Raw genomic sequence first — 22,793 nt, 5'->3', positions numbered from 1 at the left:
ACCACGATACGTGCTGATGACTGCTTTTGTTTACATCTCCATTTATTATTATTATTATTATTATTATTATTATTATTATTATTATTATTATTATTATATGTTTAAGACAGGAAGAAAAAGATATTTCTGATTCAAGAGGATTGCAGAAATTTTACCTTATGGAGAAATTATGAAAGTGGTTTAAGTGCTGCTTTCTCTGGAAAGATCATCACAAAGGCTCCTTAAGGCGCAAGGCTCTTAGTAGACTAACTTGACAGAAATTGCATTTCTTACACAAGGTAAGTGACCTTTATTGACAAGAAATATTGGGACACTTCAGGGGTTTAAAAGGCTCTGAAAGCAAATTAATGATTCCAGCTGAGCAGAGGACAACTTAGAAAGGAGATAAATGCTAACCCTGTTTTCATGTACTTAAAAATTATACAGACAAACCCCACATCTATACAGAAATAAAAGTTTTAATCTAACTATATCAAAGGCAATACAAGCATTCAAAACTTAGGTCAACTATTTAAGGACTTCAGTTTCAAGGGAGAGTACATTAAAGAAGTACGAATCACCTCAGGTGACAGTGTATGTGAAATAAGGAAATCCCCCTGGATTCCAAAACCAAGCTAAAATAATGCTAGATACAATAGGGACTGAAACTAAATTACACTTAGTATGGTTTTTCTCTTTGAGAAGGAAATATGCAATTACTTTTTTTGAGGTTGTATCAGTTCTGCATTAGTAACTGGGCCACCTGACTTCTCCCACAAGTGTAAAAAATTGAAATAAACCAGTAAAAATTAACCACATCCACCTACTTCTTAGTCTTAGCTACTTATTTTCTAAATGCAATTAACCATTTCATTTTGAAGACAAAACTCAAATGGAGTCCCCAAAGGCATCACCATAGCTGGGTTTCCCTCCTCTTTACAAAAACACTCAAGAGCTTCCAGATTTTTCCATAGCAGAGCAAGGGCACTGATGCAGTAGTGCAAGGTACAGAGTCATGTTTTGATTGATACCTCTGGCTGAAAGAAACCAAACATTGCAACAATGTCAAGAAGTCACACCTCTGTCACAGTGCTCTACATAAAAGTCCCTGGTGCAAGTCTAGCTTGGTGGAACTTGCAGTTGTTTCACCACCACTGGGCTTGGTGTGACAAAATCCTCAAACTGGCAGGTTTTGGGAAGAAACAACCTAAAAACAGAGCTCATCCAATACTTTCACACTTAATGAAAACTCCTTTCCAGCTGTGAGGAAGAGCAGGCAATTCACACCCTGGTACATGTTGAAGGCACTATTGCTAACCCCATTTTGAAGGTCTGATACCAAGCTCCTGAAGAAAATCCAGTAAACTCCAAGCAAACTCTTCCATGGAACACCATGTATATGCTCCAAGTAGCTGAACAGGAACTTAAGACAGCTCCATTGTCTCTTCCCTGTGGAGTCGGGAAGGGCAGAACCATGCAAGAAGGCAGCGGTAACACTGCTGGCAGCGCCGAGCCAACCTCTGACTTGCAGGACAGCTTCAATCACAGCAGGTCCCACTTGTACTGAAGAATGACACATCATACATATGAACATTTCCATATATATCATGAAAAGGAAATAAAAAGCGAGTTTCACACTTTAAAATATGAACAGGACTTTTTCTTGATTCAGGTGGCCTAACAGTCCTTGAAATTGAAAATCACAGCAAACATGAGCATTACAGATTTGAGAAGAAAAGGGGCTGGGGGACAGAGAGAGGAAGGGATGATTAAAAACACACAGGCAAGGAGGTAAAGAAAAGCAGGGAGGGGAGACTGGAGCTGTCAGTGCAAACCCATTCATTCTTCCTGCACGTTTGTGATACCTGACAAGACACCTTCACTACCAGTGGATACCTCTAAATGATTTTCAAAAGACAATTGCATTGACCCAAGAAAGTAATCTATTCAAGTGTAAAAGGCATAACTGCTAAACTAAAATGAATGGTACAGTTCATAAGGATTAAAGGATTTCTCAGATTAATTTTTGAAAATTCAACAGCAAAAAAGGATTCCAAACTTTCTAGTAGCTGTGATTGAAGCTGGTGTGTTAAACATGGAGCTAAGCAAGCTCTCAGAACCAGAGTTTGGTTTTCTTTTATCTTCAAAACAGATTTTATTATTACTGTTGTTATTTTTGCAAGTACATTTCTAAGAAGTTATTTCAAGACCTATGAACAAGCAGGAAAAACTAAACCCCACACCATATTTGACACAAAGAGTCAGAAGAGAGAACTTGGCATTGTCATTTACTTAAACAAAAATCCAAATGCTTATGGGAAGAAAGATAATGTTTTTTTCAACTTTATATATAAAACCTCAAGTCTGAATGCTTTGTCACTTATCTCACTTATCTTGGCCAAGATATAAACAAAGAAAATCTCTTCCACCACAAACAACATAATGGTCATCATTTAAAGAAGGGGAAGATTGACTTTAATGTGCATTGAAAAGGAGAAAGAAAACCTGTTAATACTGTAAGGCAAGATTCACGGCTTTGAAGGGACATGATGAAGAACTGTGCAAGTGTCTTCTTTTCCCCACAAAGTATCCAATTCATGCTACAAAGGATGCTCACAGACAGCTTCCTCCAACACTACCCCCCAGGATATGCCAAGAGACTACATGTAATTTTAGCAGCCTTGTCCAGCCTTCTAGTTTTCAAGAACACCGTAAGAAACCCAGACACAGCTGTGGGCTGCAGAAATAGGGCTGAATACCAGCAAAGCAATAATTATGCACACGTAGGACTACAAAAAGTATTTGAAAAAATCCTAAGTATTGAGTACTCTATATAGACACAAATTCAGGCCAATTTTTATGTGTTTGCTGCTTAATTTGGAGCTACTTTTTTGAGAAAGAGCAGTCCAGTTGAGGGTGAACCTCCCTCTTCTGACCCAGAGCCATTTGGTCTCTGTTTTCTCTCCTCCAGATCTCCTCCTGGACGATTTGTGCCCACTTACACTCAATGTGCACCAGAACAAAGATGCAACTATGTATAAGTTGCCCAAGAGAAATCCTCTAATAAAAATAAAGCTTTCTTTAAAGCAATTTTATCCAGCTTTTTTTTTTTACTATACAGATGTAGCATATATATGGGGAAGGGAAAAAAAAAAAACCTTAATGACTGCATAAAGTATGTGTGGCCTGTATGAAATGACATTAGATTTTTAAATTAAAAAAAAAAAATATATATATATAAACATTCTACTCCTCCCTTTTCCATCTCTGATATTCTCCAGTTTGTCCTAGTTTTCAAGTATGCTTATACTGGAGACAGAAATAGGTAGGTATATACATACCTATATATGTGTACACTCATACCTAGGGTATACCCAGCGATAAAATGTTATACTATTTGCATTGCAGAATTAACATATAAAAAATAACTTGCCTAGAGTTGCTTGCCTGCTTGGTCTGCTGTTTGGAGACTTCTAGTAACAGAATCACAGAACAGCTGAGGCTGGAAGGCACCTCTGGAGCCTGTCTAGTTCAAGCCCTTGTTGACAACAGGACCACCTAGAACAGGTTGCCCAGAACCATATCTCAGGTGGGTTCTGAAAATCTCCAAGGGTGAAGACTTCACCACCTCTTGGCTAACCTGCGCCAGCATTTGACCATCCTAAGAGTATAAAAGCATTTGCTTGCATTTAAATGGGATTGCCTGTATTTCAGGCAAATGTTTGTGCCTGTTACTTTCTTTCCTGTCACGGGGAACCACTGAGAAGGCTCCATGTTCTTTACTCCCTCCAATCAGGTATTGATACACATTGAAAATTCCATAATTAATTATAGTGAAAAGCACAGAAAGTCAAAAAACAAGCACTATGTAGGATCCTAATGCTTCCAAAACTACTTTCCACAAAGCCAGAAGTAAGAGTAGTTATAAAAAATCAATGGTAATTCAACACCAGATGGATTTAGTATCTGTAATGTTTTCTAAGAATGGATGTGTTTCAAAAGTTAGTTACAGACATGCTTTTGTTGCAAATTTAGGCTTCAGAGTTGCAAATTTAGGCTTAGTACTTCATGCTGAAATAAAATATGAAAGTATAAGTTGTTTTGTAGCATAAGGAAAGAGAAAATACTTGTAAAAACTTTGTCTCTTTTTAGGAAGCTCAAAATCAGAGTTGACAGTAAAAAAGCATCCCAGTTTTCCCACATGTATCATAGTTCTCATCAAGTCACACACATTACAGATGAAAAACCAAATCCTCTATACTTTAGCACAGGATAAAAGCATAATCTACTTGGCTGTTTTTCCATGAGGATTTAATGAAGGCAGTATGAAAAACCTCCTCCCAGTGGGCAGCCTGTGGCAGGATCCTTTAGGTATCCAGTGTGGCAAATGTGCCAAGTGCCAGCAAAGGAAGAAGAGCAAAATAAATGTGACTTTAAGGCAGTTAAGTACCCACACAGCTAGGAGCTCTGCAGGCACCAGTGAAGCTGTCAAAATTCAGGTCAGTAACATGCCACAACTGTCTGAGACACCTTTTAAGAGCAGGAGGAGCAGAAGCAGCTCCTTGGGTCAAGCTCTTAACAGAAACACAGCTGGCGTGAGGTACCTGCATGAAGGCATGACAAAAAAGGAGACCTGTTTGCAGAAAGTGGTCAGCAAGGCTCATAAATCACTCTAGAAAGGTCTGATCTAGAGATGACAGGAAGATGAACAGAGATGCTTGCTTTCAGTAAAGAGGTAACTGGCTGAGAGAAAAAAAAGCAGATATGTCAGACTTGAAAAGGTCAGGGGCACAATTTGTATTTGTCAGAACAAGCTTTCCAAGCAGGAGTCAAGTACATCTTGCTCCAACAAATAAATACAGAATAACTTTAAAAATCAAGGATCTTTGGTAAGAGAACTTACATTCTTCACCTGTGTGCTGTCCTTGGGAACCTCTGCATAAGTGATATTTTTGGATATTGTTGTGGTTTAACTCCAGTCAGCAGCCACTTGCTCACTCTCCCAACCAGCAGGGTCAGGGAGAGAATAGGAAGGGTAAAAGCTAGAAAACTCATGGGTTGAGATAAGGACAGCTAAATAGGGAAAACAAACCAAGGAATTACTTTGCTGCTTCCCATGGGCAGGCAGGTGTTCAGCCAACTCCTGGGAGAGCAGGGCCCCATCACATCTAACAGTGACTTGGGAAGGCAAACACCATCACTCCAGACATCCACCCTTCCTCCTTCTTCCCCCACTTTCTATACTGAACATGATGCCATAAGATCTGGAATATCCCTTTGGTCAGTTGGGGTCACCTGTCCCAGCTGTGTCTCCTCCCACCCTCCCAGGCACCTCCAGGCCCCTCACCAGCGTGGCAGCACAAAAAGCAGGAAAGGCCTTGGCTCTGTGTAAACCCTGCTCAGTGATAACAAAAACATCTCTGTATTATCAGCCCTGTGTTCAGCACAAATCCAAAACACAGCCCCATACACCCACTGGGAAGAAATTCAACTACCCCAGCTGAAAGCAGCACAGATATTCACCTCCCAGAAAGGGGGAGATGGCTGCAAAGATGTCAAAAAGCCCAAGACTGAATGACAGGTAGAAACTGAAGGGCAGAAAGAGGGATTGGAGAAAGTGGGAAAAAAAGAAGAGTAGATTTAAATGGGAAAATGGAGCAGACAAATTTAGAAAGATGGTGGCAGCAAGGAGAGGAGAACTGTGGTGAAGAGAAACAAGAAGCACCAAAACACTGGGGGATATTGACATCTTCTGCTGCACCCTCCATGGTACCTGTGTTTCACAGGAAGTTTATAGCAATTGCACAACTCCTGCCAGACTTTACCCAGGCCCTGGAGAGCTAGAGGCCAAAATAGTAACCTCTGCACTCCACAATATGGTAAAGGAAAACAGGGGACACCACATGGCACAGAACCAGGGATTACAGTAGAGCTGATGTAACAGTAATGGAAGAGGAAGGGATATAGTTTACCACATCCCTCATACATCATCTGACTAGACTGCTGTTGTAATGTCATAGTAGAAATACAAAGCTGCACACTCATTTCTAGATGACTGTAATGCCCAAAATATCCAATGACAATTATGACATTGAGACAGAAGGATACCATCCTTACCCTGGGAAGTTTGTACTGTATAGACAGGAATGGTTACACTGATCTTGTATTTTTCACTCTTTGTAAAGACATTTGCAGTGATGGTTTATAATCCTAAAGCACAGACCATTCAGTCTACCTTGCAACTCCACAGTTTGTGGTCACATAAAAGATAATTCATCTTTATTGTCTCCATTTCTCCCTTCCACTCTAGCTTTTTTCTGCCTAGATTATCCAGGCAGGAAACATTTTGGCATAGACACTGTATCATATTGTGCTTTTGTATTATAGGCCAACACACCACATTGTATTAACATCTCTCCTTCAGTAACATTATATACAAAACCAGACCTTAAGAAAACCCACTTATATCCATGGACTCTAGAGGACCCAAAATAGATGAAAGACCCAAATGTTCACAAACTTGTGAAAATGTGCATACCACTGCAAATCTAGGTATTCACATTTCTCTCCAGTTAAACAGCACTAATAACATGTACAAGTCTTCTCACACATTGCATCACTTTCTTATAGCATTGTTTTTATAGATTTCCTAATCAGGAAGTAGAATAACCTTTGCTTTAGTCTACCCAATTTCTTAAGCTCTCTTAAAAAAAAAAAAAAAAAAAAAATTATGGCCCTCTTGCCATTAATTGGGATTTTTCTATTACACGCATTCAGGAAAGTATGGATGAAATTATTCAACAATACCCAACAGATAAGCAGCCAAATAAGTAGATGGCCATAGGATCATCATCAATGTATAAATATTGCTTCAACTAATAAACCAATACACTACAGAAATATGCAACAGCTACACAACAGGACAGAAACCCAAATAACATCTGTTATGGAACGGACAATTAATGTTTAAAAGTTACATATATACAAAGTGAGGATTGGGGTTGGAAGCTCCAGGGGCTTCATGGAAAGATGCAGCAAATATTTGTGTCTACAGGTGGCCAAAGCACATCCATGAAAGATAACGTGAAATTAAGACAGGAATCTCATTACCAGGATTATGCAGACAATAGCATCCAGGATTACTATTTGCTGGCTGTATTCTGCATTTAATCTATCAAGTCACACTTAATACTGCAGGTAATACATTTAAGAACAATTTAAATTAATCACAACAGGAGATTAAGTGTAAAAAAAAATTAATATCCATTTTGCTTTTAATTCACCATACCATTGTGAGAACTGCAAAGAAGAGCCACTTTCACTTCCAGCTCTATAAAATACAATTCTACTCTTAATATTGCAAATGTCTGACACATAGTTGCCCAAAGCTAGACATATTTCATTCATCCAGTTTCTAAATCCACATAGTTGGTCCCCAGGGTAACTTGTGCTAGGCAAAGAGCCCCGCAGGAGGGAAAGGCAGGGCAGGGAAGACATTCCCTGCCACCAGCTCGCCTGTGCCCAGTCGCAAGGCATGGGAGGACACATGTCCCTGAACTGGAACAACAGCTGTCTGCATACAAGGAACATTTTGGATCCCATTAAACAGTGCTGCTGCGTGAGTGCAAGAAGAGTGTCACAACAATAAGGCCTTCCCAAGCTGATGCACTGAGAGGACTCATCCTGCATCTTCACCCAGCCCAATAGTCTTCAGATTTGAAGAATGAAATGATCTTCACTCAACAAAATACAGAAAACAGGCTATTGATTTCCTGTGAACTCTCAAAGTGTTATAATAAGCATTTATAGATGGGCTATTGAATGTCTCGACCATTTAAGCAGACAGTCATTTCATCAGCAAAGTAATAACTGGAGTTGGCTCCAAAAACAGAGGAAAAGCAAAAAGGGGCTTTAGGGCACAATGTCTCTTTTCTTATTCTAATATAAACCTTTATGCATATATCACTGGCTGCTACTCGATTTAAAAACTGTAAGGCACGTAAGTACAAATCCTGCAAAATAAACACTGTAGTAATACTTTAAATCTTTACGACTTTTTCTGGAGTATCTCTTTCATTGCTAACAGGCTGCAAAATAAAAATGCACTAACCTTAAGTATCATCTTTCCCCTTTAGACTTGGTAAGGGTTTAAGTAATTCACTTATATGCATAGCAGTAAAAGGACATAATATCTTAAAAGGGAAGAGCTAGTGCAGCACTGTTTATTACAGTCACTCAGTTTACTGAATATATCCCATCTCCAGCCAGCAGCCAAATCTGGTATTTCTAACATTACTCTTCCAAGAGTATTTCTACTGGATTATTATGAGAATACTGGGATTCTTATTGAAAGTGTTTTCTACACAAACATATGCTAGAGTTATCTGGTAGAAAATAGGTATGTATTTTTACATGTTTACCTGCATATATAAATTAAACACTTGAGATCTTGATTTTCACAACATACATTTGTGTCTTTACAATACATCTGTGCATACACATACATACTGTATTCCTGTTGGGAAGGAAAAGTTTCCTTTTCACATAACAAAGGACTTGGAGATTTAACTACAGGGCAACACATCAGAAATGAGAACAGTTCACGGAGGCACATAACAAACATGCTATGCATACATCTCCTAACAAAACAGTAATTAAGAACTTCTACATCAAGAAACTCACTGACAAAGCTTGAATACAAAATATCATTGATAATAATCTGAAGTGTGTTAAATTTCCTAGAGCAATACACTAGTTACAGTTAAAATACTCTTATAGCAACAAGGATTTCAACTTTTTAGAGAGTAATTCACACAAACTGTTGCTTCAATTTTTCTTAATTTACAAAGAAAAATGAGGTTGTAACAAAACGAAGCAAAAACAAAGTAGCATAATCCTTGCTGTTGAGCTATTGCAAAGTCAAATTACAGGGTCACCAGTTCTAGTTTCACTACTGTCACATTTTCTTGTGATGCTTGCATAGATCAACACAGCTCTTTCCGGAGGCAAAATAGCTGAATAGCTGCTGGTGCATCATTTCAGTTCCAGTGGGTGGTGGTATTACCTGTATCCGCCACCAAAAATACGGTAACTTTTACAGCATTTTTCCAGACAAACTTTATGTTGCCTACAAATAAGAATAGCCTAATACATGAAGTAGAAAACATCAGCCTCTCCTCTCTTGGAAATCCACTCATCTGGATATGGTAAACATGTGATTCAGCTGAGGATATTTACCGTCTACATTTCATTATTACTAACAATGATTTCAGTTACTCCTTCATGGTATGCTGTTGCAAAGGTTATAAAAACACAGATAAATTACTCTGTTAAAAAAAAAAGGCAGAAGGCATAAATCTGCTTAGAGGATCTTTAAAACACTTTTGGTTGGTAACTTGGGGCAATGAGGGAATATGGAACAGCTCAAGAATAACATGCCTTCACATCCTGAGTCCTCCCTGTCCAGGCTTAACTGTCACAATGCAAAAATGCCATTTTCCAAGTCTGCCTGAAGGAAAACAACTTCAAAAACAGCTCCTGGAATATGAAAAAACAACTTGCTCTTGACTAAAATAGATACCAAGTTACCTGTTTTAGTCAACAGCAAAACTTCAAACCAACTGTTATGTACCAGCTGTAATTAAACCTCCCAAATACTTTTCTGTCTGAATATACAATCACAAATAATAAAGAATGTGTCTTTGCTGTACCCACTGCCATATAAAGTTGGTAACTGAATAAATGCTCACATTTGAGGGTATCTACTCAGAGGGCAACACAGTTTCACACCACATTCTTTAAAAGGGAACAACCTAAATTATACGTTGGTTTATACAGTAGAAAAAACCTCTTCAAGGAATAAGTGCAGAGGGAAGAATGAAGACTAATACCAAAATAGCTCCTGTTCCTAACACCTTTCTGATCCTGGCTGAGACAATCTACTCGTACCTCGGACGCATGGTGGCAGCCAGCCAGCCAGATGACTGGTGACTTAATATACAAGTTCATGTGGGCTCTGGAGTCTGACACAGACAAGGGCATTAACTCTGAAGTCTCACCAGTCAGCCTTAATATTCAAAACTCATCAAATGAGTCATGACTACATTATGAGACTTTTTTTTTAGTACTTTATGCTTGCTTTCTTTTGTTCTGAACAGCTTTAGAATGTTTTCATTAAATATGCATGCTTTTTATAGGAAAAGTTGTGATCAATTGATGCGTAGGTCAAGTATGAAAAAACTTAAATGAGTATGACGCTATGATAAATACTGTAATAGTCTCAGAATTGCAGATTAAAAGATTGGCATATATATATCTTGTTTCTTTCTACTGCTGAAGGCAGTTCTCACAATAAACAAGGCTTTGGGCCAAAATTCAGCCTTTGAGAACAATAAATACGTACAAAATACATGTATGTGCAAGCAAAGGATATATTGAAATCTACCAAGCTGAATAGCTTCAGTTTCATTTTGAAAGCCACTTAAAATAAAAGCCAATAGATGAAACAAAGAATCCACCCAAACATGAAGGCTCTAGCATCTTTGTTGAAAGAACAATAGCATAATATTCCTCATCCCTCTACCTTGTTGCAAGAGAACCATCAAGATAGTTATTGCTGTGATCATATTAAAGAATACTTCACAAAATTATTCTTTAAACTGATCAATATTTACAGATTTATCTTCATTTGCTAATCGTTATAAATGCTCTAATTCAATTGCTCGGCAGAAAACATTCCAATAAAAGAAATATTTCTATTAGCATAACAAAAGGCAACCAGTAAAATTACTCTCATGCACAGGCTCAAAATTTCAAATGAAAGCAATATTCTCATATAAATATGCTCTATTTTTGAACTGAACCCACTCCAATGCTATGTTTTGTAATCTGATGGCTCTCCCACCGGAGTATACATGACATTAACGAAAGCAAGATCAAATTAAACAGATGACATGATTAACAGTATTCATTTCATGCATGACTGTTTTACCAGAGAGATAAAGACCTGAAAGTAATTACCACCAAGTAAAACTCCTTCACTGACCTCTCCGCTCCCAGCTAGCAGTCCTTAAGTATTGATGCTTTGCAACAAAGACCAGTGCCTTTCATCTGTGGGCTTTCTTTTACGCTACAAGCTGAGCACCTCTCCCGTCGTATGCACGCAGTACCTCTGTATCTATGTCTGTAATGCAGCATAAAGATTACTGGGGAAACCTATCAAACCGGCAGGCAGCAACCCCGGCCGCCAATAAGCGGGAGGCACATGCAGAATCCAGCACATGCTCGCTGAGGCTCGCAGGCTGGCACCGCTGCTGAGCAGGCTGCTAATCTAATTATAGCCCTTCGCCGAGCACAGGGCTGCTGAGGCACCCGCGGAAACACAGCCCGGCAGATCACACCTTGCAGCCCGCAGCATCAACGTCTGGGACGGCTGTTTGTCTGGGTGCGTCACCATAACATCCCTGGCTGGGCTTTGGTGGTGGTGTTGTTGTTTTGCTGAGTGATTCACCTATGAGGGGGTTTGTCTCCATCTCTGAAAAGCAGGATCTGTTTAGGTGTGCCCTTTGAGAAGCTGACCACTTTGTAGTTTGCTAGGTCTGTTTCAAGGAGACAATAAGATGGAGCTGTTTGTTCTGCCAGTAGGAATTCTTGTTTTGAATGTACACATTGTCAGCACCACGCAGAGCAGATCTCAGCTTTTGTGCACTACTGCACAGGCTACAACGTGGACTTCAGATCAGCTAGGCACCACACACATGCTTTCAGTGAACAGCAGCCCTACAGAAGTCAACAGGACCCCCTCTGTCCTTTACATTTACCCGTGGGCGGGCACCCAGATGATCAGAGGGCTTCTGTGTGCATTGGCACACCAAGTCCTAACTAAGCTTTCACAAGGCTAGGGTGCAAATGCCAAGGAAATTTTTGCCATTATGCAAAACAAGTCGTTTGGAAAATAATTATCATGAGCAAAGACTACTTAGATGCATGGGGAACTAACACAACCAAGTCCTACATGCTTATTTTATAAATAAGTCCACAAAACAAAGGAATGTTATGATCCAAAGGAACATCGTGTATTTGAAAGATGCTGGGAGCTTTTACAACATCAGGTAAATCATAAAAAAAAAAGATACAGACGCTTGTTTAGTCTTCCTTGGTAGTACACTTCAATTAATCCTCACTCTGTTTAGCACAAACAGAAAAAAACACTCTTCAGATGTTTCCTGTTCCCACATGGTTCATATAATCACCTAAGCTCTACACTGACCAAAAACTTTCAAACATCAGTGACAAGATGGAAATACACAGCCCAACTATCAGAAAAACCAGCTGTGGTGCCAGCTCTCTCTCTTGTGAGATACAGTATATTTTTCATGACTGGTATTACAAAAATATAATGCTACGGCATTATGCACATACAAACTACAATGCATTTTTAAGATGTTTCACTAAGTTACACACAAACTATAGCCATAAACATTACACTAGCAAGATCCTGAACCCCACTGCAATAATGAATTCCACTATGCCCACACTGGCATTTTTCCTAATTCTTTACTCTTATCACCAGCACCATACAGTATCAGGCACAGCCCAAGAGCAAGATATTAAAGGCTGTCTATAAACACTTTCTAGCTATTGTACTTACTTCAGTACAAAAATTATATTCAATACTATATAAAATTTTACCAATGGAACAAGATCTCAATGTGGCAACAGTGCAAGACCATATTTACTGATAATATGTAAAGTTATGTCACAGCCTTTTTAATCTGTCAGTAAAAATTGCTCATGAAGACTTGCTCTGTGCTAGAAGCAAACTTCATTGCTGTAAGAATAATATTCTCAAAGCTATATATGGCTAGGAATTAAAAAGAAGTGCAGGAATACTGACATTTCATTCTTTGATTCAATGTTCAGTCAACATTAAGTTTTGTGTTTTGATAAAAGAAGGCTGTTTTATTAAGTCTTTCTTTTTAGATTACATCATCTAAGAAGCTCATCAATTTTTATAAATTATGCTTCTTTAAAATACTGTGGAATATTACAAGTTTCTCAGGCATACTCCTTGAAACCAGGAAACTATGAATTTAATGAAGAAAGGCAAGAGAGGCTGTCATACAAGGGTTAAAAACTTAATTGGAAGAGTTCAAGAGGCATGTGAAAAAAGATGCACAATGGTTTGATGATCAGATCCAAAATGGTTTTTTAATGACATTTTGCCAAAGGTAGCAACAGGGGAATATGACCAATAAAAGTCTTTACCCTAGTCCTCTGATTATTGGGAATGCTCAGATTTGCTAAGCTAAAGAAAAGATGCACAAACAAAAACAAAACATAAAAGTCTCAAAGACTCAAATAATTAATTTAATCGAATCCCCACTCACAAATCACCAAGGCACGTATGACACTTGAAAAAATGACCAAAAAAACTGAAACAGGAATTAACCAGGCTTCAGCTGCTATGGGACTCTCAGTTTCGGCTCCCTCCCATGCAAGCTGCTAAGCCTACATGTGTGTCCCCCCTCTGCCCAGCAGCTCCCCAAGTCGTCACAGCTTCACCCTGTTCAGTTCCAGTGCGGCTCCCTGGCAGCCAGCCTCTGCCTCCTCCCACAGAGCTGCTGGCTCCAAGGGCATTCACCCACAGCCCCAGCAAGGGCTGCCCTGGCAGCACATTCTCAACATACCATTGCACCAGGATGTTTATTCCAGAAGTTGCTTTCTTTTTTAAAACATCATGATAGCAGCAGTAGTCGAAGGACCCACAAACAGTTGCAAAGGTGCATTTCAAGAAACACCTATTGTCTCTGCAACAGAATCAATACTCACCAAACATCTGTGCTTTGCTTTGCAGATCAGCTAGAAGATTGCCAATTTTTGGCAAGAGTGCCAAGAGTGTCTACGTCAATTTTTACACTCACTTTTAACCATCATGACGCTGTGCTGGGTCAGGAAGGTATGGGGAACTGCACAGCAGGGCTAACATTTAGAGTCAGTGGTCATTCACAAGAACCCACATTTGGCAATGGCAGATGGCTAAAACTCCAACTGAGGACAATGCAGAGCTCCAGCAGCCTGCCCTGCCACCTGTGGTGATGGCACACAAGCACCTGGACCATGCACTGGACCTGTGACAGGATAGAGCCATCTATAGATGCGCCAGCAAGAGAAGCCAAGAGAGGTTTCATAAGGACACAGTCACAAGAGAATTATCAGATCCCAGAGAACACAGGTTTCATGAGGACACAGTCACAAGAGACTGCAGCAAGTCTCTGTTGGAAATGAAGAAATTGTGAAAGGTACACGAGTTGGCCAATATTCGGCAGACTTTCATCGAAAGCAAAAGCTCGTCCCTGGCACAAGTTACCCGCCTGTGCTAAGCTTCAAGCTCCTGCTCCTCCGCATGGAAACAGAAGGTCTCTACAACATTTTTAGCAATTATAAGCAAGTTAGGTTTTCTCTAGCTCAGCTCCTTGACAGAAGAATTTCAATTAAAATTTTCCAAAACCATATGGTCCGAGGCAGATGCCCATCACAGAGGGAAGGAGAGAGGAAAACCTATGAGGGTATGATGAATTCATCATATGACACTAAAACTAGCTTCCTACAGTGAAAACTGTCTAGCTAGCATATGAATGAATTTTCACTTCATTTAGTCATATCTAAATGAATTAACAAACAGATTACTATTTTGAAACAACTTTTTACTATATTACCACTTGTGTAAGTACTTCCATATCCAATTGTTTTAATACAAGAATATCTTAAAAATTTCTGATGTGTCTTACAACTGAACAGGTTTTACTCTGGATACCACTTAAACTTTGGCTTAAAAATGTATCAAATATTGCTTGCAAACTGCTACCTCAGTTACTTAATTAGATTTTGCAAAGTATAGTAAGCATATGGAATGAAAATGAGTTGAGCAAAATGGTTGGTGAATCAACATGCTGCATTTCTAAAGGCAATAGTGTGTATATTTCCAAGCTGTAGCCTTGAGAGGTTGAACTGAACCAATTACTCTAATGAATATTTTACTTGGCTTGATGCATTCATTAGACTTTTAGAAGTAAGTTAAACCATCCCATGGTTATGTTTACATAACATCAAAATCTTAAGATTTTTGGATGGTACTTCTAACATTCACACAATTTAAAAGATAAGGGGACATTTTTTTCTCCCACTATTTTTTCTACATTCCAGTTTTCCTTCCCAAATAAATTTATCTAGCATTATTTTCTTTTTCTTTTGAAAACAACCTTTGATTTCACAGTAGCTATTTGCTGAGCTCTTTCCTTTCCTAGCAAGTATATGGAAAGTCTACTAATTGGTGGCAAACTCATCACTCATCATCATCATTTCCGGAAGAAAATAAAACATGGTCCTAGTGTTTGCTGCATAAACTTTTCTCTGTAAATCACAAATGCCTTGAGGTTTGCACTCAGTGAGAACAAACTTATTTCATTTTCTGTAGCACAGGGACATTTCTTGGATTGCCCCAATTGTGATTGGCAAGCAAGCAGTTACCTGTCCACATGTGTGCATTTGTCAATGCTCTCAATCATGTTTTGAAGTTGGACAGATAACCTGGAACTTCAAGTTTTTTTTTTTTTTTCAAATACGCTCATTATATCCATAAATGCCCCAGATATAACTCCTCTGTAAGCTTAATATCAGTCAGAGATGTCTCTATATTAATGCCAGAGACTCGCTGCAGGATGGCATGAAGATTGATCCCTACAAACTATTTACTGCAGCATTCTTACCCAATTTTATCTTAGAATCATAGTAAAGCCAAACAAAACAATCCCCCACACCCACATTCCAAGGTACAGAACCATCCCTCTCCTCCACAGACCTACATGCTAGCAGTATCTTCACTGCAGCCCTAACTGACTGAAATGATGACACCAGTCCATCACTGCCACCTCAAAGAGCCAGGGGAGTTCAGCTGTCAGTGAGATGTGTTTCATCCTATCGCTGATGCATGTGGCATAAAAGGATCTGAAGTGAAGACTGCAAGACGTTTGCTATGCTGAGCACTTGCACTTCAGACACAAAACCAAAAGGGGAATAATAATACAGTATTATTCTATTCTTAAGAACACACAAGTCCCAAATAGAAGGTCATGTAAAAGACTTCACATCACCCTGGAACATGCCACCTAACACATCTCCATACCAATGTCAACTTTTCATTCCTCCTCAAGTTCCATCAATTTTTCCTTCAGTGCAAGGTTTTCTTCAAATCTATACCATATTTCAACAGTCACCTCAAACTACACCAATATGCTTTGTGCCCTCTTTTATTTCCACCTTATTTATTCCTCCCTCCAATTCCTTCCCTCACAGCTACCAGGAGAGACACAGTATGAACTGTCCATTTCAAAAAGCATAACACCTGTCTGCACAACCAAGGCCTTCTCAAGACCAAAATATGTGTGCCTTGTAGCCACCATTTCACAGCCTTTGGCTGACCAGCTAGATGGCCACAAAAGTTGGTGAACCACAGAAAAGGACCACACTGTTTACAATAAGCACAGAAATAGCTTTAAACAGTGCATCCAGAACACTGACCTCATACAATGCATGACTGATTCACACAGAACCAATGATCATGACCCTAGTGAGTCAAAGATTGGAAAATATAGAAAAAATAGCCTCTGCTTCTAAATGATAAAGTGAGACACATTTGCAGACCAGAATAAACAGGTTTTTAAAAAATAGTGCAATAAAAAAAAAAACAAAAAACAAACAAACAAAAAAAAAAACCCAAACCAAAACAAAGCCATCCCCCATGACTGATGTAAGATGTTGAAGTCCTAACACAAGGTGTAACGGTAGCAAAAGTTAACTGTTTAAAAACAAGGACACAGGAGGTTAAAGCTACACTGGAACAAGCCACAAAAGGGCTTCATAGGTGGAGACACATTTTTTGTAGTTGTTGGTGGAAAATAAGGACCCTGAGAGCATCACTTAGTCCTGAAAGCTGATATACAAATACTGATTTCCCTAGTGGAAAAGCAGAAAAAAAGAGCTTGCAATATAGTAAGTAAACTTCCAGCACCTCCTACATTACTAATCTTCATCACCCTGGTGGCATTTTCTTCTTCTCTATTTAGTAGTGTGTTCACTATGATCACCTTGCTGAAATGGGTGACACAACCTGATGCTGAGTATATCCGGCTGATATAAGACTGGCCTGGGAAAATTTTAAATACAAGTCTTCCATTAGAGGACAGGTGTAATTTTTCAAAAATGCTATGCTGCAAAGAGTGCAAAGGCTGAAAGATGAAGTATAGCATTCCTCCCTTTGAAGAAAAAACTCTGTCAGACCTGCTCACTTCTGTAATTAAGAATGTTATTTCCAATTCTGAATAGAAAGAGCAGCTCCAAGGTTTTCTTTGATCTTCTGTGATGACAATGAAGACCCATCAGGCTCTCTAAACCCATTGTTTTTTTATTCTTCAAAGACTGTTTTTCACTCTCTTACATCTCTCTATGCGAGAAGGTGTTTATGTTGAGCCGCCAGATGCAACTAAAAAGCAAGTCAAGGTGCGAATGTTGGAACATGAAGTGGTTCTTTGCAGACACTAATGCATACAGGCACTTGCACAAAACCCTCCTTCCTGCCCGGCAGCTCTCTGGGAGCTCAGAGATTGTAAACCTTTGAGACTTCAAGTCTCCAGTCCACACCCATAATTCAGGGTTTCAGAGCACTCTAAGATCTTATTACTTTACACCAGAATTGAAGATATTTAGCACAATGAGTCCCAGAAGAAAACTATGCAATGGCTTTGGTTACCTCAGAAATCAAGGCTAACAAGTTTGAAGACAGCCTATTAAATGTCAAGCCCTTTTAGCCAAAAGTAAAATAAATTTAGTTTCTAATCTTAGAAAGATTATAATTAAATTTCTAGAAATTGTCCATATAAAATCAGCAACCGTGCCTCGCCATACTAGAACCCAGTCTCACAGTCTTCTAACAAGAAGCCAGAAGCATTTTGCTGGCACAGATGAAAAGCCTCTCCAAGAAGAGAGATTTAATTATTTAATAGAGCAAGCCAAAAGCTCTTTTATGAAAGAGTCATCAGGACTCTTAATCCATATAATGCTCCTAAAGAAGAGCATGCTTCCATCTTGGGCAGCTTACAAGTTACTTGTGGGTTCTTGCTAGCTTACACCTAGCAAGTTAAATTTTGCTGAGCTGATAAGATCCCCTTACCATTCTTCCAAGAACTGCTTGATGCTTTTGTCCAATCCTCTAATGCAAAACGAGCACACAAGTCACATAAGAAGGGCTATAAAAACTTAGCATAAATGGAGACAAATGAGTGGCCATTCCTCAAGCCGAGTGGCTCCCACCCCTTCCTTTCCATCCTTTTCTGAACATTTGAACAGACACTTCCCTCCCTGCATAGTGCTCCAACTAAGGTGAAAGGAAGAGTGATGATCCTAGCAAAACTAGCATGAGTGCTGAGAAGTGCTCTGAAGAAGACAGGAAATTGGCACTAGGGGAATTCTGCCACATTCCAGGGACAAATTACTTACTGTTCTGCCTTCTCAAATCTTTCTTGGGCAAAGCAGCAGGCCTTTTCTTCCTTTCCTAATCCTGGGAGGAAAAAAAAAGGTGCCCAATCTCCCAGAAGCACACATCTGCATGGCATAGTAGTCTCACATAAGTCACCACTTGTAATACAACTGGTGTCAATTACCAGAATTTCTTCAGGTGGCAATTCTTATGAAGTGCCCAAACCGGACGGAACCTTTCAGACCTTTGTCCCAGATGCAACTCCACTGCACTTCCAGAACAAGTTTCTAAAAGCACAATCATTAGAATTTTCAGCTTTAAATTAAGCAAATTGCAAATACATAACAGCCTTCATCTCACAGGCACTGTAATTTAACACTGCTTACACACACATCATGTTAGTGGGCATTTATTGTTTTGTCAAGAATTTATATCAACATAAGATTAGGAAAAATCAGAGTAATGGTTCCAGGCCTGAACCTAGTCTTCACTGTAAACTCACATACAGTTTGTATACAAGTATAGCTCAGCAAGTATAACTCAGTTTTTCTAATAATGTATCCAGTGAAGCTCAGTGCATTTTTGAGATCATTGATTTTCCACTACATCAAGTGGATGACTCTCAGCAGTGAGTCTTAAAGTCCTAAACATATGAGAAGTAGGAAGGGCAATCAGTAATCCCATACAACATAACCTTAACAGCATAACAGGAACCCTTTTTGTCCCTACAGAAAGTAGGTACAGACAGGGGAAGATAATATCAAAAGGTGAGCACTCAAAACTAAGTGAAGTCAGAACTGGACATTTCAATCAGTCTCAAATATTTATCTCCTGCATGTTCTACAACAATGCAGTCTTACTGACATGAGCCAAGAAAGTCTCTTCTTGCCTGAATGAGAATTTATAGAAGAAGCTGCTCCAAAAGTAATCCTCAAAAAAAAAAAAAGACACTGATATTTTCAAAGCAAATTCCAGTAGTCTGTAGTCAAAACATAAGCAGCATAACCACAGTAAAAGGGCTGCTAGAAAAATGAAACATTAGCAAGTTTCAGAGTTGCCTAAGTGTTTAACACCAACTTCACTGTACTTGTTATTTGTATTCTATAACAGAAACTGCGTAAGTATGAAAAATTGCAGAACTTGAAAAATGCCGTAATTTCTATACTCAGTTGGACTGCTGCTGGCAATCCCACCACATCCCACTCACTAGCATGAATATTCCTATTTGGAAGGACTGAGTGGAAGCAATGTGAATAACCCCGCACATCGTACTGAGTTCTCATGCTGATCATTCAGCCCATAGGCTGCAACATCTGCACGGCTAGCTTGCAAAAATCTAATCATTTATCTCACTTACAGTATTCAAGCTGTTCAGAGTACATATAACTTCCCCATTGATATAATTCCATATCTGTTTCATTTAAAACAAACTAAAACAGCTTTGACATATTGATGTTGGGAAGAATTTAGAAGGCTCATTTTCTCTTGGGGTACTCCAGATATAATAAATTATTGTGGTAAACTAGTACACTATATGAGGTAAAAGTAGCTTCTACTATTGCTTTGCATCACATCAATAAAATGAGACTAAAACCCAACGAAATTAGATGTACTATTTCTTTTTTAAAATCCTACACTGTAAGTTAGAGCAAAAAACTATTTCAGAAGTCTGTATACATTCAGAACTTGGGACTTAAATTGACTTTCAGAGACCTAAGAGTGCATAAAGGAAAAGTTTAGAAATTATCTAGCACGTTTTGCAGTATTCACATCATTTTGCTGTGCCTCTGTATACTGGTTATTTCAATTCCCAAAACTAGTGGAAGAAAAAATTTGGAGTAAAACCAGAGACTCATTAAAGTCTTCCCAATTATATATTACCACATCTTGTGTCTCCCAACCCATAACACTCCTCCAGCCTTACTGCAGCTGAGTTAACGTTTGGCAGAACTTACAGATAATTTCCTCAAGTAAATAAAAATACAAAACTAACTAACTGGGGATAAGTGATCTAGCCTGGATATTATAAAATAAACTCTAAAATCTGTAGAAGCTGCTGGTGGTGAAGGAGATGCATGTCTGCACTTGAGAAGTACACTGTGTCAGAAAAAGCCTAAACACAACAAAACCAAAGGAAATCAAAAAAACATGTGTCAAAGAAGAAAAAGGCAACAAAAATACACATAAAAGGTATTAATAGGCAGAGAACTCCAGAAAACAAAGGATGCCTCCCAGGTGGCAATATATCTTCACTCACCTCATCAACTTGCAAAGCCTGCTGCAGGCAGATCTACACAACTTGTGAGGAAAACAGCAGAATTGTCATTGTTGTATAGATTATTTGCATCTCATTATTACAAAGCTCAGGGGAACTTACCAATAACTACTTTGAAAACAAAACTATCCAGGCAAGATCCTTCCCAGCAGCAACACAAGCAGCAGCTCATACTTACCAACTGTATTGCTTGTAGTGTAGACATAACTATTTTTACAGACAGACAGATTTAATTTATATAGTCTTCGAGGCAATCAGATGGAAAAAGAGTATTGATTTCTTGTCTGAACCCCTGCAATTCAGCACTTTGATAGGACTAGCTAGAAGGGCTGACCCCCTTACCATGGTTAAATACCTCACTCTGTGGCACACAGCAATTCCTCAGTGGAGGAGGAAAGTAGCTAAGGCCAGGGTCATGCCTTGGCAAAGACCAACCACCAAAATGAAGGCACCACTGCAGGTAGCAGAGAGAAGACATCTCTTCTTAAAAAATAGTATCTCCTCCACCTGAAAAGTGCAGTCTGTTGGCAGGCTGGGGTCAAGTTATGTTGTGTTTGAAGGTACTGTGAAAGGAGAAGGAGAACTTATCCTCCATATGTCTTGACCCTCCCAAGAGAAAGCCTGCAGAGGCTGTATTCGTGAGAACACTTGGGAACACTTCCCACATTGTTTTGGGGTTTTGTTTTTCTAAACATTAATTAAACTCACTGTAGCCTACCACTGAGAAAATGAAGATAGAAACAAGGATAAGAAGATAGAACAAAGCTAAAGATCGGTATAGTTACCTGATGCTTTAGATAACTGGTGAGTCATTTGAGTACTTGCACTAGAATTAAAGCATTCAAAAATTAAAGGCTGCTGTCATGAAATCTAGAAAGAATGGAAGACTACACTATGTGCATATCCAGGCTACATCTCACAGAACCCTTCTGCCCCACCCCCCTTGCCAAGATTACCTGTATTTTTTGTTACAAGATAAATCAATTTCCTTTATACAAAGTTTTTTAATACAAGGATTACCATTAATTTGAAGAGACTCAAAATATTAAGTTAATAAGATACGGAGCAAACATAACTTAGGACACTGTCTCCTGCTTTCCTTAACACTGACATTTAAAATGTTGACTGTGACTTAAATAGGTGAGTGCAGTAACTTAGAATAATCAAAAGCAATTGTCCAAGGAAATGTGATCTAAAACTTGTAATTTAAAATTATCTTGCAATCTGATCTAGACAATAAAGAAAACAGAGACATCATTCAGGTGAGTCAACATTTTCATTACATTACATTCATTTAACATATTGCAGTGAAAAAAGTGAATGAGCATTGCAAGGATGTTGGAGAAATGACTTATTAAGATGCAACTTGAAACAGTCACAAAGTAAGCATTGTTTATATAGATTTATTAATTTCTTTGAACCTGTTCTTGTTAGTAGAACACAGAGAAGAGGGATGACAAACAGAAAGCTCTACAGAAGACAAAACCCTACAGGAATAATCCACAGGCAACAGACTTCATTTACAACTGATGTGAATGTAGCAAGCTTGGAAATCGGACTGATTACACTTTAATGCCAAACAGTTCCACATAAAGACAATTTAAATCACATTGAAATTACTGATTTTTTGCTGAGGTAATGTATTTTGGTCTTTCTTTATTTCAGTGGCTCACTCTTGGGTGCTTCTGATCAAATACTGTTTATATGACACAGGAGAAAATACTTCACTTCTTTGAAAGCTTAGAGCACCTAACCTAGTATAAATTACAAATTGTGTCTGCAACAGGCAGCAGCAATAAAAGAGACACAATTATATTTTTTTTAACTTTTTTTTGTTTGTTAAACAGTATTAAAGAGATCTATGCAAAAACATGTTTCTTTCTGGAAAATACTTTACAGATCAGAAAACTATTTTGAAGATGTCGACACATACAAATCAGGGAAAGCTGACTTAGCTTCTAAATTGCCTATTTATCGAGCACAAGTATTTATACTTAAGTCTATTAA

The 22,793-nt window shown here is 38.7% G+C and overlaps 1 protein-coding gene across 5 annotated transcripts in view; it reads right to left on the bottom strand.

The window, feature by feature from the left end:
- The window catches only part of FAM110B (family with sequence similarity 110 member B), a 117,394-nt gene that overhangs the window by 54,689 nt on the left and 39,912 nt on the right, over nt 1-22,793 (bottom strand). The window contains exon 1 of one of the 5 annotated variants that reach the window (XM_053938581.1): nt 11,024-11,131. The exons of the other annotated variants lie outside the window; for them this stretch is intronic. The gene's annotated coding sequence lies outside the window, so the exon portion shown is untranslated. Of the gene's footprint in view, nt 1-11,023; nt 11,132-22,793 lie in introns of those variants that run through there. 5 annotated transcript variants of the gene reach the window in all.

This window comes from Vidua chalybeata, chromosome 1 (genome assembly GCF_026979565.1).
Source record: "Vidua chalybeata isolate OUT-0048 chromosome 1, bVidCha1 merged haplotype, whole genome shotgun sequence".
Taxonomy (NCBI): domain Eukaryota; kingdom Metazoa; phylum Chordata; class Aves; order Passeriformes; family Viduidae; genus Vidua; species Vidua chalybeata.
The sequence above is the reverse complement of the archived record's forward strand: the minus strand, read 5'-3'. Positions and strand labels throughout refer to the sequence as shown.